This window comes from Marmota flaviventris, chromosome 17 (assembly GCF_047511675.1).
Source record: "Marmota flaviventris isolate mMarFla1 chromosome 17, mMarFla1.hap1, whole genome shotgun sequence".
Classification (NCBI taxonomy): Eukaryota; Metazoa; Chordata; class Mammalia; order Rodentia; family Sciuridae; genus Marmota; species Marmota flaviventris.
The window spans coordinates 22,191,381-22,209,376 of record NC_092514.1 but is presented as its reverse complement, the minus strand read 5'-3'; the positions used below and the strand labels follow the sequence as shown (position 1 = coordinate 22,209,376).

The window sequence follows — 17,996 nt, the reverse complement described above, 5'->3', positions numbered from 1 at the left end:
ATAAGGATTATTTCTTTACATATATGGTAGAATTGACTGGGGATTGTGTGGTAGAGTACTGGTTCTTTTCTTACGGGAAGGTTTTCATTATAGGCTCCATTCCTTTAATAGTTCTAGGAGTAGTCAGATTATTTCTTCTTGAAAGAGATGTTGTGGTTTCTACCTTCCAAGAAATTGACATGTTTCCACTTTGTATTAAATTTCTGATCATACAGTTGTTCTTAACTATTCCTTTATTGCCTTTCTTAATATCTGTGGGAATCAGTAGTGATAACTTTTTTGTCGTTCATTTATAATATTGGAAATACATATGTATTATCGCCTCTAAAATATTTTTGTTTGTTGTTCTTTTGTTTTTTCCTTGTTCTTTGACTTTTCTTTCTTTCTTTCTTTTTGAACTGAATCTTACTAATGTTTCCCAGGATGGCCTCAAATTCTTGGGTTCAAGCAATTCTCCTGGCTCCACCTGCCAAGTGCCTGGTATTACAGGTGCATACGACCGACCGCGCCTGACTGCCCTTTGGCTATTTGGAAAGCTGGGCATGTTGTAGTGGGTGGTATAAACTGGGGTAAGTGAGTCTTTCGTGTGAGGTTTGTTTGTTTTGTTTTTTATGTTAACCTCTCTAGAAGTGTTCGATCATATTTAGGTCTTGTTATAATTTTAAGTGCTAGGGGCTTCAAATTGCTCTGATGTCTTTATTTTTGTCTTCCCTATTAGCTTTCAGGTTTCCTGTGTACTGCTCATTATAGAGACTCTGAATCTTGCAAGCGCAATTCACTGTTATGCCAGAAACTTATTTGTGTAGTGGTAGGGTGTGGGATCAGCAGAGTGTCATATTATGACCTTCAGTTACACCTCTGTCTCTTAGTCGACCTATCTTAAGAGTTACGGCTTCACAAATATTTCCATTTCTCTTCCAGTGGTCTATCATTTCCTCCTGCCACAAACCCACTCTCACCTTCCACCTACTTCTACTCTCTTCCCTGACCACATTTTAAATCAATTTTCTTGAAGCCCTTGTTGTGTTGATTATTTTTGCCCTTAGGTGACCAAAATGGGCAGGTTTTGTTTTGTTGTGTTTTTGTTTGTTTGTTTGTTTGTTTGTTTTTGTGTGTGTGTTTATCATAGCTGGAAAAAGTTTTCAAAACTGGGCTCCGGCGAAGTCCCTTCTGCCTGTAGATCTGCCTTTGTCATTGGTAGTGTGATGCCAGATTTGTGGGACCACCAATAGACCTCCAGGAGCTGAATCGGATGCAGTCACACAAGAGTCTTTATTGCAAGCTCGAGCCTGGACTCACAACTGCTCCCGATGCAGGGGTCCCAGGGAGTGAGTCCCGGTCCTTTGTCCAGTGAGATTTTATAGGTTTTGGGGGGATACTCTATGCTCACACCATCACACAGCAAATCATTCCATACCTTGGGAAAGTCAAAGAACAATTCTTAACATTGATTAGCACATTCACTGGCAGGAACAAGTTGGGAGGGGTGATTGGTTAGTACAAGAGGGGGATTCCTTTGAACTGATTGGTTTAATCCATGAGGGGTGGACTGCTAAACTGCATGGTTTCCCAACATGTTATCAACCACCATAAACTACTAGGGGGTCATCTGGCATCCCAGGTATTTCCCTGTCTCATGCTGATTGGTGGTTGCCAGGGGGTTGCTATGAGTCCTAACCTGACTGAGTCAGGGACACCTGGCGCAACAGATCTCTCCTGTTATTTGTAGACAAACAACTCAGCAGGGGTGGATATATGTTTAGGAGTGCTCTGTGGGGTTTTCCAAGGACAAGAGCCACGCCCCCTTCCTCTGGAAGGCTTTGCTCTGAGGTAGAGGCTGGTTTCTCAAAAATGTAATCACATCAGTTTCTCAGTAGTACTTCATGTATGTTCTGAAGTGACTGATCTGTCCCTCCTACAGGCAGGGTCAACAAGAGATCTTTGTGGGATCTTCCCCATAAGAAAGCAAATAGGGTTCCTACCAGAAAAATTTCATAAAAGAGTGGAGACGCTTAGCTGATCACTCTCACCCTAGTTGTTAGGATTTAGATGAGGTGTTCCCCAAAAACTCATGTGTGAGACAATGCAAGAAAGTTTAGAGGTGAAACAATTTTGGGTTATGAGAGGTTTAACCTAATCAGTGCATTAATCTGCTGATAGGGATTAACTGGATGGTAACTGTAGGCAGGTAGGTTGTGGCTGGAGGAGGTGGGTTCCTGGGGGCATGTCCTTTGGTTTACATTCTGTCCTTGGTGAGAAGAATGCTCTCTCTGCTTCCTGGTGCCATAGTCCCAGTATTTTTCTCTGGGACACATTTCCGCCAGATATTCTGCCTCTCATTGGTCCCCAACCAGTGGAGTCAGCCATCTATAGACTGAGACCTCTGAAACTGTGAGTCCCCAAATCAACTTTTCCTCCTAAAATTGTTCTTATCAGGCCTTTTGGTCACAGCTACAGAAAAATTGACTAAAACACTAGTCCACATTCAACCTCCAATGATTTATCAAATGTTATCACACACATGTTCCCAACAGTTTATGGCCCAGTGACCTCAGTTCCAGATAAACAGATCTCAGTTACTCAGTCTCCATGGATGTACCTGACTGTCCAGATTTCAGAGTAGCCCAAGTTAGGTAGTTTGCCCTGTGATCTCTGCTTTTTGATGTATCCAAAAAAAGTTGTTGATTTTTCCAGCTTTTTCTTATTTTTAAGGATGACAGTGACAATTTCCAGGTTCTTTATTTTTGAAGTATCTTTAGGCTGTTTTTATACCTCAGTGAATCACTGTGTGTCACCACTAATCCATTTCTGTGCATTTGGGATTCAACGTAATATAATATGACCACAGAAAGGCAAATGTAATGAATATCAGTAACAACAAATATCATGAAGTCACTAGTGGCCAGATAGCTATATTTCATGAAAGGTATTTTAGCTAAGACGAACCAGTAAGAAACTCCTGTGGGGCCTAGGCAGATTTCCAAATGCAATGATTAAAAAGTAAGAATGTTCTAAAGGAAAAAAAAAAAAACACATATCATATATTTCCCTTTTGTGAAGTTTATGTTTCTCACAATAAAAAAGTTCTTTCTTATCAATTTTTCTTGTGAAACTACCAAAATATCTGCAGACAACTTGATAAAATCTTGAAAATTAAACTGCAGGGGAGTTCTCTTTAGATAGGTTTTGCAGTTTTCACTTGAAGTGTAACATCTTGTAAGAAAAGACAATGATAATGGGCGAATCCAAGTAAGCAAGGTGATAGAGAACCAGGTTTCATTCTTTTATGTGTTCATACATTTACTATATTTTTTAATTAATTTTTTAATTTGTTTTAATTAGTTATACATGACAACAGAATGCATTTATGCACTTTGATCTATCATACATAGATGGGATATAATTTCTCATTTTTCTGAGTGTACATGTTATAGAATCATATTGGTCATGCAGTCATATATATATATATATATATATATATATATATATATATATATATATATACACATATATACATACAGTAATAACATCTGTTTCATTCTACTATCTTTCCTATCCCCACATTCCCTTCCCTCTCCTCCCTTCAATTCCCTCTACCTAATCTAAGGTAACGCTGTTCTTCTCTAGTGCCCCGAGCCTTATTGTGAATTAGCATCCTCATATTAGAGAAGACATTCAGCCTTTGGTGTTTGGGGATTGGCTTATTTCACTTAGCATGATATTCTCCAACTCCATCCATTTACTGGCAAATGCCATAATTTCTCTCTTCTTTAAAGCTGAGTTGTATTCCATTGAGTACATATACATTTTTTAAAATCTATTCATCTATTGAAGGACACCTAGGTTGGTTCCATAGTTTAGCTATTGTGAATTGAGCTCCTATAAACATTGATGTGGCTGCATTACAGTAGTATGCTGATTTTTAAGTCCTTTGGGTAAAAACTGAGGAGTGGGATAGCTGGGTCAAATGATGGTTCCATTCCAAGTTTTCTGAGGAATCTCCATACTACTTTCCATAGTGGTTGGACCAATTTGCAGTCCCACCAGTAATGTATGAGTGTACCTTTTCCCCCACATCCTCGCCAACATTTATTGTTGCCTGTATTCTTGATGATGGCCATTCTGACGGGAGTGAGATGAAATCTTACTATATTACTATAAAACATCTTATATATTACTATGAAACATAATTTATTCCAAATACTCCAAGATCCAGATATGTACTCCATTTTAGGGGTACATTAGTCCTATTGTGCTATTATAACAAAAACACCATAAACTGGTAGCATATAAATAACAAAAATGTCTTTCTCACAAAAATGTCTTCTGGAGACTGGAAAGTCCAAGGTGAGGGTGTTAGAAGATCTGGTATCTGGTGAGAGAGTGCTTCCTGGTTTAGGGAGGACATCTCAGCACATCAATACACAGTGGAAGAGGCTATCTAACATCTCCAGGGGTCTCTTTTATAAAGGGCCAAATTGAGTTCATGAGAATGGAGTCCTCATGACCTAATCACCTTTCAAAACCAATCCTTCTAATACCATCACATTGGGGACTGGGTTTTAATGTATGAATTTCAGGGAACACATTGAGACCTGGAAAGTGGTGTTGTACATTATTGTGATTGCAACAGTCTCCATGTGTATAAAACTTGCTAAAGAAGTAATCCATTTGTTTTTCAAGGGTCAAATGAGCATTCTCTTTCTCTTCAAGCAAGATCACCTCTCTGGTTAGGCATCAACAAGCTACAATAATTGTACCAATGGTGGCAAATTTAATCACTGGTAATGGATTACTTAACACTAGCACTTCTCCTTACCCCCAACTATAAGAATCATACATGGTAAGAATCAGAAACTCCATTCTCCACCCAACTTCAGAGAAAGAAGGTTATCTACTTTCTTTCCAGGCCCAAGTATCTTGTGAGATCAATAAAGACACAGAACTGTGTTGACTATGTCCTGTTCAATATGAGGGGTGGGTGTCTAAAGCCACTCACTTTAAAAGCTCCATGTTGGTCATTTCTATCTTTAATGCACATTTAAGCCTTCTTCTCTATCCTTGCACTAATGTTGCAGGGATTACCCTAACTTTTTTCACTCTCAACTTTTTTGGGGGGAAGGGATATGACAGTTTATTTTAAACCTTTTTTGGATGAAGGTAGGAAAGCATCTTTAAGTGTTCCTAAGAGTAAAACAAAAGTCTTTTGATCCTTCATTTATTGAGTAGTTTGTGGTCAAATTTGTCTCCACATGTACATTACCCCAGACATGGCGGTGAACATGATCTTCTCAGATGTGTGATCTGGCCTTCATTCTCAAGTAGCACCTTGCACAAAGCCAATTGATACAATGAATGAATTTGGTCTTTCTGTCCTGTTCACCAAGCCGTGGACCATGCAATGTATCAGCTTGAGAGAAGCGGATATAATAATTTCTCTTTCTAGAGAGCAATTGATACTGCTGACCATGTGTGACCTTTACTAGAATGGTGATATCAAGGAGACACCATGAGTGGACCTCACTCATCACGATTATGAGGAATGGGTTCTGGAAAGATCACTTAGCAATTTCAAATACTGAAAATAAATATGCATGCCTTACTTTGTCATTTTCATGTATGTGAATAAGTAAGTTGACTGCATGTCCGCCCACCAACCAAAGCATAAACTTCAGAGTTTTAAATGTTGATCTTATTACAGTGTCAACTTCTATAGGTGGTCTCAGCAGACAAAGAAAATAAAGGTCTGATATTCATTGCTTTCATCAGCTTTGGCAGATTTGCTTCCATATATTTGGATTCCCTCCAGCCTTCACATTTAAAACTCAAATATGTGTATATAATTTACAACTAGTTATCCTTAAGGATTTACCATAAGGTTATATTGCTAAATATTAGACCACTTTTGGAGGGAGTATATATTAATAGTGAAAAAATGAATACTTTTATGGAGATTTATTATAAATCTATGGTGATTAAGACATTGATATTTTCATAGAATAATCAAAATAGAAAGCCCAGAACCATCTACACATGTAAAAAATTTGGATATATATATAGTCGTTAGGGCTTATGAATTAATGAACAGCAAATTATTCAATTAGTGGGGCTAAATTATTCATAGTTTTAAAAAAAAACAGCATTGGAACCTAATTTACATCGTATGTCTAGGTTGGCATAAATTTAAAAGCATGATGATCACAAGTGTTGGTGATGAAATGGAAAAAATATAGAATCTCTAAAATGCCGATGATGGCATGACTTTTAAAATTTCTACAGAAAATTATTTGGCTCTTTTTAGTAAATTTGAAAATGTACATATCCTATAATCAGAAATTCCATTCCCAACCATCTACCCTAGAGCAGTAGTTCACAACCTTATCAGGTCTATTGTCCTTTTTTTGTTAACACATATTTTATAATATCTTCTTTACTGTTCTTTAATGAAATTCAAAATCCTATAACTAATCTACATACTTAATTTCAAAAACACAAACCAGAGAATCAAGGATCAGCTATGAAGCAAACTAAATTATGACACGATTTTGAGCCACTGGTGGAGCATAAGAAAGGAACTTGTCTTTTTATTGGCAATAGAAGTGTTATTCTTTGGAAAGTATTTCATTCATAAAAAAGGAAACATAATTCTAGACGACTACCTGATTTTTTTAAATTAAGGATATTTCTAGATCATAAGAATTACTTAAAAGTCAACATGATAGCAAACTATATTTTTAAAAGGAAATCGATTATAAAACAATATTATTTTCATATCTAAGGGCTTGGTCCTTGTTTTTTAAGAAAATATACTTTTATCTTGATAAATATACATAAGATGCACCATTATTAAGGGTGCTGCTCAGTGGCACTAAGTGCATTCACATTGCTGTGCAACTATCACCACCATCCATCCCCAGAACTTTTTAATCTTACCTAGATGACCCCCTTCACTCCTTAAACAATAACCTTCCATGCTGTCCTCAGCCCCTGGTGACCTACATCCTACTTCCTATCCCTATGACTATGACTAATCTAAGTATCTCATAGTATACAATTTATATCTACTATTTGAGACCTATATTTCACTTACCATAATGTCTTCAATTTTCATTCATGTTGAAGATGTCAGAATTACTTTCCTTTTTAATGCTGAATAATATAAATTGTACATAATAGCCACTATATTTTGTTTATCCATTTATGTGACACTAGACATTTGGGTTGCTTTTACCTTTTAGCTACTATAAATAATGCTATGGACATGTATGTAGGTATAAGTATCTATTCAAGTCCCTGCTTTCAGTTTTTTGGGCAATATACTCAGAAGCAAAATCACTGAATCACATAGCAATTGTTTTTTCACTATTTGAAAAATCACCATACCATTTTCCATGCTACAGCATTTTATATGCCCACAAGAAATGCACATGGGTTCTAATTTTGCCACATCCTCACCAACACTTATTATCTGCTTTAAAAAAAATAACAGTTATGTTAGGGGATGTAAGTAGTATCTTATTGCAGTTCTGATTTGCATTTTCTAAGAATTAGTGATCTGCATCCTTTCATGTGTTTGTTGATCACTTGTATATCTTCTATGGAGGAATGTGTATTCAAGTCTTTTAACTCTTTCTTTTTTAAATTAATTTATGTATTTAGGCATATATGACAGCAGATTGCATTTTGATTCATTGTACACAATTGCAGCACAACTTTTCATTTCTCTTGTTGTTCATGATATAGCATCACACCATATGGGCAGTCATACATGTACCTAGGGTATTGATGTCCATCTTATTCCACCATCTTTCCTGGCCCCATGTTCCCTCCCCATCCTTGCCTCCCTTTTGGGATCAATCAAAGTTCCTTCATTTTTCTCATGCCCCACCTCTGTTATGAATCAGCAGCCATTTTATCAGAGAAAACATTCATCCTTTGTTTTGTTTTTTGTTTTTTTGATTGGTTTACTTTGCTTAGCATGATATTCTCCAACTCTATCCATTTACCTGCAAATACCATAATCTGATTCTCTTTTAATGCTGAGTAATATTCCATTATGTTTATATAACCTAGTTACCCTAGTTTCTTTATCCATTCATCTATTGAAGGGCATCTAGGTTGCTTTCACATTTTAGCTATTGTGAACATTGATGTGGCTGCATTAGTATAGTATGCTGATTTTAAGTCCTTTGGGTATAGACCGAGGAGTGAGATAGCTGGGTCAAATGGTGGTTCCATTCCAAGTTTTCTAAGGAATCTCCATACTTTCCAGATTGGTTACACCAATTTGCAATCCCACCAGCAATGTATGAGTGTGCCTTTTCTCCCACATCCTCACTAACATTTTTTGTTGTTTATATTCTTGATAACTGCCATTCTGACTGGAGTGAGATGAAATCTTAGAGTAGTTTTGATTTGCATTTCTCTAATTACTAGAGATGTTAAATATTTCTTCATATATTTGTTGATCGAGTTTATATTTTCTTCTAAGAACTATCTGTTCAGCTCCTTAGCCCATTTATTGACTGGGTTGATGTTGTTGTTATTATTATTATTATTATTTTGGTGTAAAGTTTTTGGAATCCTTTATATGTCCTGAAGAAGATTAGTGCTCTATCTGATGTGCATGTGGCAAAAATTTGCTCCCAAAATGTAGGCTCTCTTTTCACCTCATTGATTCTTTTGCTGAGAAGAATCTTTTTAGTTTGGGTCCAACCCATTTATTAATTCTTGATATTATTTCTTGCACTTTAGGAGTCTTGTTAAGGAAGTCGGGGCCTAATCCAACATGATGAAGATTTGAGCCCACTTTTTCCTCAATTAGGCACAGAGTCTCTGGACTAATTCCTAGGTCCTTGATCCACTTTGAGTTGAGTTTTGTGCATGATGAGAGCTAGGGGTTTATTTTCATTTTGCTGCCTATGGATTTCCAGTTTTCCCAGCACCATTTGTTGAAGACAAGATTATTTGAAGGATTTTCTTCTCCTTTTGCTGTTAATGAATTATAGGAGCTATTTATATTCTGTGTATCAATTCTCCATCAGATATATGAGTTGAAAATTTTTTCTTCCATCCCATGTTTTAGTCAGCTTTTTCGTCTCTATTAAGGAAAAAAAAAAAACTGATAAGGAAGAAAAAAACTGTAGAGGAAGAAAAGTTTATTGGGGGCTTATAATTTCAGAGATCTCAGTCAACAAACAGCTGACCCTATTTGCTCTGGATCCAATGGGAGGCAGAACAGCATGACAGACAATGTGTGAAGGAGGAAACTAGCTCAAGATATGGCAAACAGGAAACAGAGAGAGCTCTGCTCACCCGGAACAAAATAAAAAAACCCCAAAGCATGTCACCTTCAGCCACACTCTACCTGACTGCAGTTACTGCCCCATTAACCTGTTAATGAACTAATCTACCAACTAGGTAATCCAATCATTTCACCCCTGAAAATCCTTGCATTGCCACACATGAGATTTTGCAGGACCCCACATATCCGAACTATAAAATTCTGCCCCCAGCCTCTGAAAGTTCATGTCCATCTTACAATTCAAAATATACTTAGTCCATTTCCAAGAGTCCTCATAGTTTTGGGTTTTAGCATGACCCAAAAGTCCAAGTCCAAAGTCTCTCCTGGGACTCAAGGGAAATTCTCAGGGTGATCCCCTGTAAAAAACAAAAGCAAGTTGCATATATTCAACATATAATGGCACAGAGTAAATATTCCCATCCCAAAAGGGAGAAAGAGGAACAAAGAAAGAAGGAATGGGACCAGAGTAAGACTGAAATGCAACTGGGCAAACAAGTCCTTCCTGTAGCTCCGCATCCAGCATCTGGGGCACAGGGCATTGTGAGGTTCTCTCCAAAGGACTTGTGTAGCCCTGCCTCTGTGGCCATGTTGGTTGCAGACCGTGCAGCCTCTCTCTTAGCTTGTTTCTTTTTAATTCCTGCAGCTTTCCTTAGCAGACACCCTATTACTGATATATCTTAATCTCAGGAGTCTCTCCTAAAGCTTCAGCTTCCCTCTCGCCATCTTCACATATTGCTCCAACAGGGACAGCCCACAGGGACTCCAATGCTACAACACTTTGCCGGCCTTCCCAGGCCTTCCCTTGAAATCTTGATGGAAGTCTCCATGAATCCCTAACTCCACCATCCTGCCATCCTGCAGAACCAGGATCATATGGTTGATGCCATGGTCTGCCACCCTCTTGAGCAGTAGCCAAGCCTTCTAGGGCCACAGCTGCAGCAGCCTCTGAGTGCCCAGGTGGGTGAGCACAGGGAAAAAACTTCCTAGGTACCCTTGTGCAAGCATGGTGCCCCCAGGGTCTCTACTCAAAGGAATTTTTACTTTTAACCTTGAACCTGAGATGGGTGTGATATTGCCAATCCCTAAAATGCCCTCAAGCCATCTTTCCTATTGTCTCTTTGTTCAGTTCATAACATCTCTTTAACAAACACAACTTCCTTAGCCTGAGTTTCACTGCCACTTTTCTGGCCGAACTGCAATTTTTAAAAAATCTTTCGGCTCAGCTTTGTGCTCCTGACTCTTATAGTAAACTTGGCTAAAAGCCACCAGCAATATTCATGCCACTGCCTGAATGCTGAGCTGCCTTGAAATTTCCTCCACCAGATTAATTAGTTTACCATCTTTAAATTCAACCTCACAAATAGTCTCAGGATATGGGCATAGAGATAGATAAATATAAAAAATGGTCATGAAAATTGCTATGATTTGGTACTTGAACATCTCCCCAAAGGTCCCACTTCTTAAAGACCTGGTCCCCAGATAGTGCTCATAGGAGGCGGGGCCTAATGGAAGGCTCTTAGGTCATTGGGAGCATGCCCTTGCAGCAAATTTAGGAAATTTCCTTGTTTTCTTTGGCTTCCTGGATAATGAGGTGACCCTGCCACATGTCCCCACCATGATGTACTGTCTTTCCCACAGGCCCAAAGCCATGGAACCAAATATGTACTGGAATCTCCCAAACCATGAACCAAAGTATATCTTTACTCTTTATAAGTTAATTATCAAAGGTATTTTTTATATTAACAGAAAGTAAACACATGAATGAATACAATTTCAGGAACAGGGGCTTTGGAAGAAGAGAATGAGATCAGGGAAGAATGTATTTGGGTATAAACTTTACTCCTAATAGTTTATAACATAAGCTAGGTTTGAGACCATAAATGTTCAATATATTATACCTTATATTTTTATGTTAAAAATATTTCAAACAAATAAAAGTAAAAGATTTTTGCAGTTTAGGAGTCTAAAGATACCTAGTCTTTGAAACCTGGCTCTATTACTTACAAGTTTATAACCTGAGCAAATCACTAAACTCCTCTAAATGATAGTTTGCTTCTCTGTCAACTGGGAATAAAATAGAAGTTACAATAGAAGGATAGTATAGAAGGTTGAAATGACAGAGTATGTTTAAAGGTCTAGCATGTTTCCTTGATACTAAGGAAAACTAACCTTTGTTCAAACACATCTTATATAGTCTTTGTGATTTTTAATAAACAATCCCATCCTACCTTCTGTCTGATCCGTTGTCAAAATATGTGTATCGGCCCCTAGTGGAAACCGTGAATAGATGTATTCTAGTTACTTGTCAGATAACTCTCTGTTGTCTAAATCCTATCAAAACTCCACTTATGAGAATAGATATTTATGGAGGATTGTCTGAAGGACATGCCAGTCATCTATTCTCTAAAAATGATGAATTTTACCCTTGGATCAAATCATACCATCAGAGAGCTGCATATCTGGATGGCATCATTCTGATTGTTGTCAAATTTACTTGACAGAATTGAACTTTGCTGTTCCGATATTGGCTTGCATTGAGGGATGCTGCAAGAAGCCACACAGCAAACTTTCCTCTTGAATTTATTGCTGGGATGGAGTCCAGGATGTTATTCTTTGAATCAAAAGTGTTTTCTTTACAAAGACCCAAGGGAGAAATTTTTCTCAGCTCAGCAAGATGAAAACCTTAAACAGCTAGGCTGCCTTTATCTTATGGACAACATGGATCTTTTAACTGATTATGTTTCCCTACTTACTTTCATCTTCTGAAAATGCACATCCCAATCTGTAGTCCATCTCTAAATAATTTAGCACCCATTCCTGAGAGGTAGGTAAATTTACTCCTGAATTGGTATCCTGTCCATAATATCTCTTTGCTCCAATGATTTATTTTCCATGGAGTTTTAGAGACTGACTCAAATTCTTTATGAAACAAAATAGGAAAGGAGAAAAGGGAAACATCAGGATAGAATAAAGGGAAGCCTGACATAAACAAGTAAGTAATAAAGTGGTAAAACCATGTCTTCTTCACCTCAGTATTCCCCAGAGCACATTGCATAGAATCTTACAACTAGCATATGGTTAATCTACATTTGCTACAGTGAAAAGCATATAAAGCCTCACTGTCCCCAACCATTCCATTTCCTACTTGTGCATGGCATAAGGTTGGGCTGGAAATGAGAAAGGTTTGATGAACACCTCAAAAGCAAAAGAGAACACTTAGAAAGTTTTCAAGGGATGCTCAACATTTCCTAAAGGGATGTCTTAACCGCTTCTCAAGGTTTCCTCAAATGCCACCAACCCCTGACTGTGAGCAAAAACCTCTTCATCCTCTGAACACCTTTAGAATGCACTATGTCTCGTCACTTAGTTAGAATTTGTTTTATAACTTAATTTGAGATATAGATAGATAGATAGATAGATAGATGATTGGTAGATAGACAGGCAGACATTCAGAAGGGGAAAAGACCAGGCTTGCATGTATTTCTTTGTATTTATAAGCATATTAGCAATTATAATTTCAATATATACAACAATCATTTCCAGTAGTATGTTAGTCAGCTTTCTGTTACTTCAACAAAATCCCTGAGATAATGTTATAAAGAGAAAGTTTGTTTAGCCTCACCATTTTGCAGGTCCAGTTCATAATCTATTGGCCCTATTGCTTTGGGGGTCTGTGGTGAGGAATGCATGATAGCAGGAGCATATGTCAGAACAAAACTGCTCACCTCATAGCTGAGAAGCAAAAGGTAAGAAAGGAAGAAAACGCAAGGCCTTTTAAGACCTCCTACTAGGCTCCACCTCTTAAAGGTCCTACTATCTCCTGGTAGTACTACCCTGAGGACCAAGCCTTTAACACCTGGGTCTTTAGGGAGCATTCAAGATATAAATTATAGCAAGTAGATACATAAAAATCTATTTCATTGATTTCTTGATGAAGGCAAGAGGCAGAACACATACAGCCCTTATCCTTATACACACACAATAATATAGACGACTGTCAAATTCACTGTGTTAAATGAAAGAAGACAGACTCAAAAGGCTACATAGTTTTTTATTCCATTTATATGACATTCTTGCAAAAACAAACTATAAGGTTAGAAAACAAATTCGTGGTTATCGAGGGCTGAGGGAAGAAAATGGGTACACAAGGGCATGGGAGAATTGGGAGAGCAAAAGAACTCTCCTATATCTAGATTGTGTGGTGGTTACACAACTGTTTATATTCATGAAAACTCCCAGAATTCTAACTTACAGAGTGTGGATTTTACTATTTGTAAATTATACATAATTTAAAAGAATGGGAATAGGGATCCACTTCACTCAATATCTGCTGAAAATACTGAGCATAGTTTTCACTTCCTGAATCTGGTAAGTTAGCCCAGCTTCTAGTCCTCGTGTAAGGATAAGGGCAGTATGTGTTCTGCCTCTAACTCTAAATCCAAAATAGATATTGCTAATCAACCACGGCACTTTTTTTCCACTATGAGGCAGACAGAATCTCATGCAGAATCTTCACAAGAACACTCTAAACAGACACCAATAAGTTTTTAGAATTTGCATGAAATGAAATCTGCTTTCTGAGGGGAATCTAGGTCATCCCAAACAGGTACTATCATTTTCTCATTGTCTTATTGTAGGCATAATGCCTACAAAGAGTTAACTTAATTTCAGATGATTTTTCTTGTTTATCTCAGTAGAGTATATATTTCTGAAAAGTAGGAAAAATACAAATATCAGCACAGGAACTCATTTCGTCACTTATGTCCAGTGAACGGGGTTTGGAAAATACATCTTGAGCCGCACAAGTAGAAGATCAAGTGATCTTAGGATGTGAAAGCTATGAGAACTTAGGAAAGCTGTGAGTACTGAGCTCTTAGGATGTGACTATGGCACAAAGCAAGAGATTTGGGTGTAAGCAGAGAATATGAGGAAGGACATGATAAAGTAAAAGCAGAGATTACAACAGATCCCATTTTGTCTTGGACTCCATACTGGACACAGAAGGATGAGCCAAAGAAAGAGACTTCTCTAGCCCTGGGGATCTTGTAATCCAGTGAAGGTCATAGACATTAAAGAACTAGTCACACAAATAACTAGACACAGAGCATTGAAAGTAGTGTGGAAAAAATGTACAGAGTGACTAAGAAAATAATTCAGAGGAATTAATTGAGGTGGGCAGAGAGGAATATAGCAGAGTCTCTTTGGAGTAAGTGGATTTTATTCTTGAGGCCAGAGGAAGCATAGGTGTTGACCAAGAGGGGTGGACAAGCAATTTCAGGAAAACAGCCCGTGTTTAGGTCCTGAACTGAGTAATGCACATTCAGCCTTGACTCATGGAAAGACCATCTGTATCGCAGGGAAACATCATCCTAGGAATAAGATCACCCAAGCTCAGGGATCAGGTTGCAGAAGCCCCTATAGTCCACATGGAGGATTTTTATATACATCTTAAGAACACTAGAAAACCATGAAGTCAAGTCAAATCACTGATACCATAGGCCAACAGCCATGATAAAACTTGAAAATCTAAAAGCACTAAAGTAATCTCCAAAATGAGATAAAATCTAAAACTTAACAACAGGAGCTCCCATAGCATTTTATATCCACTATTTGAATATCACTTATCACAGTATTTGTGTCTCTCTTCTAGACCAAGAGCTTCTGGAATTACTTGATGCCCAGGATTTAAAGCATCGAAGGTGCTCAAAACATATTGGCTGGATTGAAATGAATTCAATGCAAATACAAAAGAAAGCTTCCCAAAGCCAATTTCATCCATGAATTCCATGTCATCTCCCAAAGTGGCTTTAGCTCTAAAGCTGAAAGCTATGAGAACTGAGAGAGAGGCAAAGTTTCAGATGCATCTACCTAAGGATAAAATAAGCTTTATGAAGCTGTCGTGAATATATGCTGATTTGGAATTACTCTGAGAATTCTGTCACGGTTCCAGCAATGCACAGCACAACAAAAGACAACGTGGAGATAAAAATTACAGGTTGCAAGGATTATTTTTGGAATTTGTTCAAAAGCTAAGACAAACACAGCAAGAGCACAAGAACAGCCAGCGAGTGACAAAATTTCCCCTCCGTGGATCAAGAAAGAGTAGGAAAGGGAATGACAACCCAAAGGCAGGGACTAAATGGAACGAAACTTCTAAAATGGGAAAGGTGTGTGGAGCAAGTGATAGAGTCTTACAGGGGATGTGGAGAGCTCTCAAACTAAGAAGCACTGACAGAAAGAAAAATGGGCAGTCGTAGCACAGAAGAAATAGTAGCAAGGTCATTGTTAGAGGTTGAATTGTGTCCCCCTCCAAAAAATTCTTTTTTTGAAGTCCTAACTCTGCTTATCTTAGAATGTGACCTAATTGGGAGACAGGTCCAAAGGTATTAAAGTTAAAAGGAGGTCATTGAGGTTCACCCTAACCCAATATAGACCATGCCTCTTTAAAAAAAAAAAATCTGCATAGAGAGAAGACACCATGTGAGGACACACAAGTCCAGGAGAAAGACCTGGGACAGATCTTCCCCTCATAATGCTCAGGAAGAACCCACCCTGCCAACAGGGCTGATCTCAAACTTGATTTCAAATTTCCAACCTCCAGAACTGTGAGAAAATAAACTTCTATTGTATAAACTACCCAGGTGTCAAATTTTGTGATTACAGCCCTAGCAGGCTCATACAGTAATCAATTTGAAAAGTCCTCATTTACCAGAGGATTTAAAAATGGAAGGGTCGGAGTTGGTAGATGAGGGGGATAAATAAGGTGTCCTCAGGATCACATTTGCATGAAGGAGGTTATTCTTGCAGAGATGTGTCCACCAGAAACTGTACAAAGGTAAGGCCTAGAATGTTAATATTAGCTAATAACAATAAGTAACAACAATAAGTTTTAATACATGTATCACATATTTGCCGAAGGCCGGCTGGCTGCAGCAAAATAACCGGGGGGTGACGAATAACTTGTGTAAGTTGATACAGCAGGAGAGGGAGCCGTGTATTGCAGGACAGGAGCAGTATTTATACATTCCACACAGCTTATCTAATTAGCATAAACTAGATACATCAGTCAACCAATAAGGAATCTCCACACTTAATGGCTTGTTTTTGTTACTTCTCAAACCACTCCCTCTGGCATTTTGCCAGGCACCATCCAGACTTGTTTACGAACTCTAACATTCCCCTGGCAAAATGCCAGGTGTTATTTTGACTTGTTTACAGACTCTTAACACATATTTACCTAAAATCCTTGATTCTTACAAAAGAAAGTTGAATTATCTTATTGAGGAGAATAGGTGTCTCAGAGAAGTTTGGCTACTGGCCCAAGGTCAGACATAGCTAGTAAGAAGTGGAGGAAAAGAATCAGATGACATCACCTTATCTTTCCTCTCCCCTCCCAACTCCAGCTCCTGAAAGTACGGTGAATCCAGGGAAAATGTGGTGTCAGCAAAGTAATCAGAAAAATCTCTCTCAAACATAAGATTAATGTAAATTGGAAAAGATAGAGAATAGAATCTTTCTTAGGCCCACAGACTAGAAAGTCTATGTATAAGGGTTAAAGTTTTCTTCTTCCTTTACCCCTCCTCATCCTTCTCTCTCTATCTTACCTCCACCCCCACCATCTGTGTCTGACTATCTATCTTTTACCTACTAAAAGCAGACCCAGAAATAATTTATATGTAGCTAGATTGCTCTGGATAGCAAACTGAACCACATGACATAATTTCTTCCATTTATATGTGAAGATCTGCAGGAGGAAATGTGACCCGTGGAATAGAGAAGGAGAAGAATGAGGCTGAAGTACCCTGGTCCCAGCTTACTAACCATCAGAACTTGGGAAAGTCAGTTAACTACACTGATCTTCAGTTTCTAAGTCTACCCAGAATGGCTACTTCCTGGGTCTATCAATTTATATTTTAAAATATGAATGAGGTGGCTTTGGTTTCAGCTCCAAAGGGTAAAGAACTTAGAAATCAGCATTCCCATCCTTGCAATAAGAAATTGCCGAATAGATTGTGAATTCGAAGGCACTTCTTGGAGATCGCCAACTGTCCAAATGGGAATAAACAGAAGAAAGAAGTCACTGGGATCTGCTTACCCAGAGCAGAAGCTGGCAGAGACTAACAGAGCTGGTAGAGATACTGGATGACCATCTGCATGAATGGCTGAAGGTTGGGAACTGGCTTAAGAGTGAGAAATTCCTGGAGGCTGTCATCTGTGGGTGGGGAGCACATTTTTCTGGTTTTATCTCCAGAAATTTCACCAGGTACTCACAACAAAGAGATTTAAAAAAAAAAATCCTCTTATGGCTCTAGCAGTGTGATGAGCATGAGATGCACCAAAAGCCTTCTCTACAACACAAGCCACCCAGAGGAAAGTCTGTCCCAGAGCCTTATCCTCCTTGAGAAAGGGGTATTTCTCCAGCTGCATATCCTCTAGTCTTCTTCTCCCACCTAAAAGGAAAAAGAGAGAGGGAAAAAAAGCTAAAAACCAAAAACCAACAACAACAAAACACACACACACACACACACGCCAGGTGTGGTGGTACACAACTATAATCTGAGGGAGAAGGACAGCAAGTTCAAAGCCAGCCTCAGCAACTTTGTGAGACCCTAAGCAACTCAGTGAGACCCTGTCTCTAAATAAAAAATTAAAATTAAAAGAGCTGGGGTGTGTCTCCGTGGGCAGTTAAGTG

The 17,996-nt window shown here is 38.2% G+C and overlaps 1 long non-coding RNA gene across 1 annotated transcript; it reads right to left on the bottom strand.

The window, feature by feature from the left end:
• Positions 1-8,839: 8,839 nt before the first annotated feature.
• On the bottom strand, positions 8,840-17,747 carry LOC139702452 (uncharacterized). Its single transcript, XR_011705082.1, has 3 exons — positions 17,400-17,747; positions 9,542-9,660; positions 8,840-9,100 (listed from the first exon to the last, which is right to left on the bottom strand). It is a non-coding gene; the product is annotated as an uncharacterized lncRNA (long non-coding RNA).
• Positions 17,748-17,996: the final 249 nt, after the last annotated feature.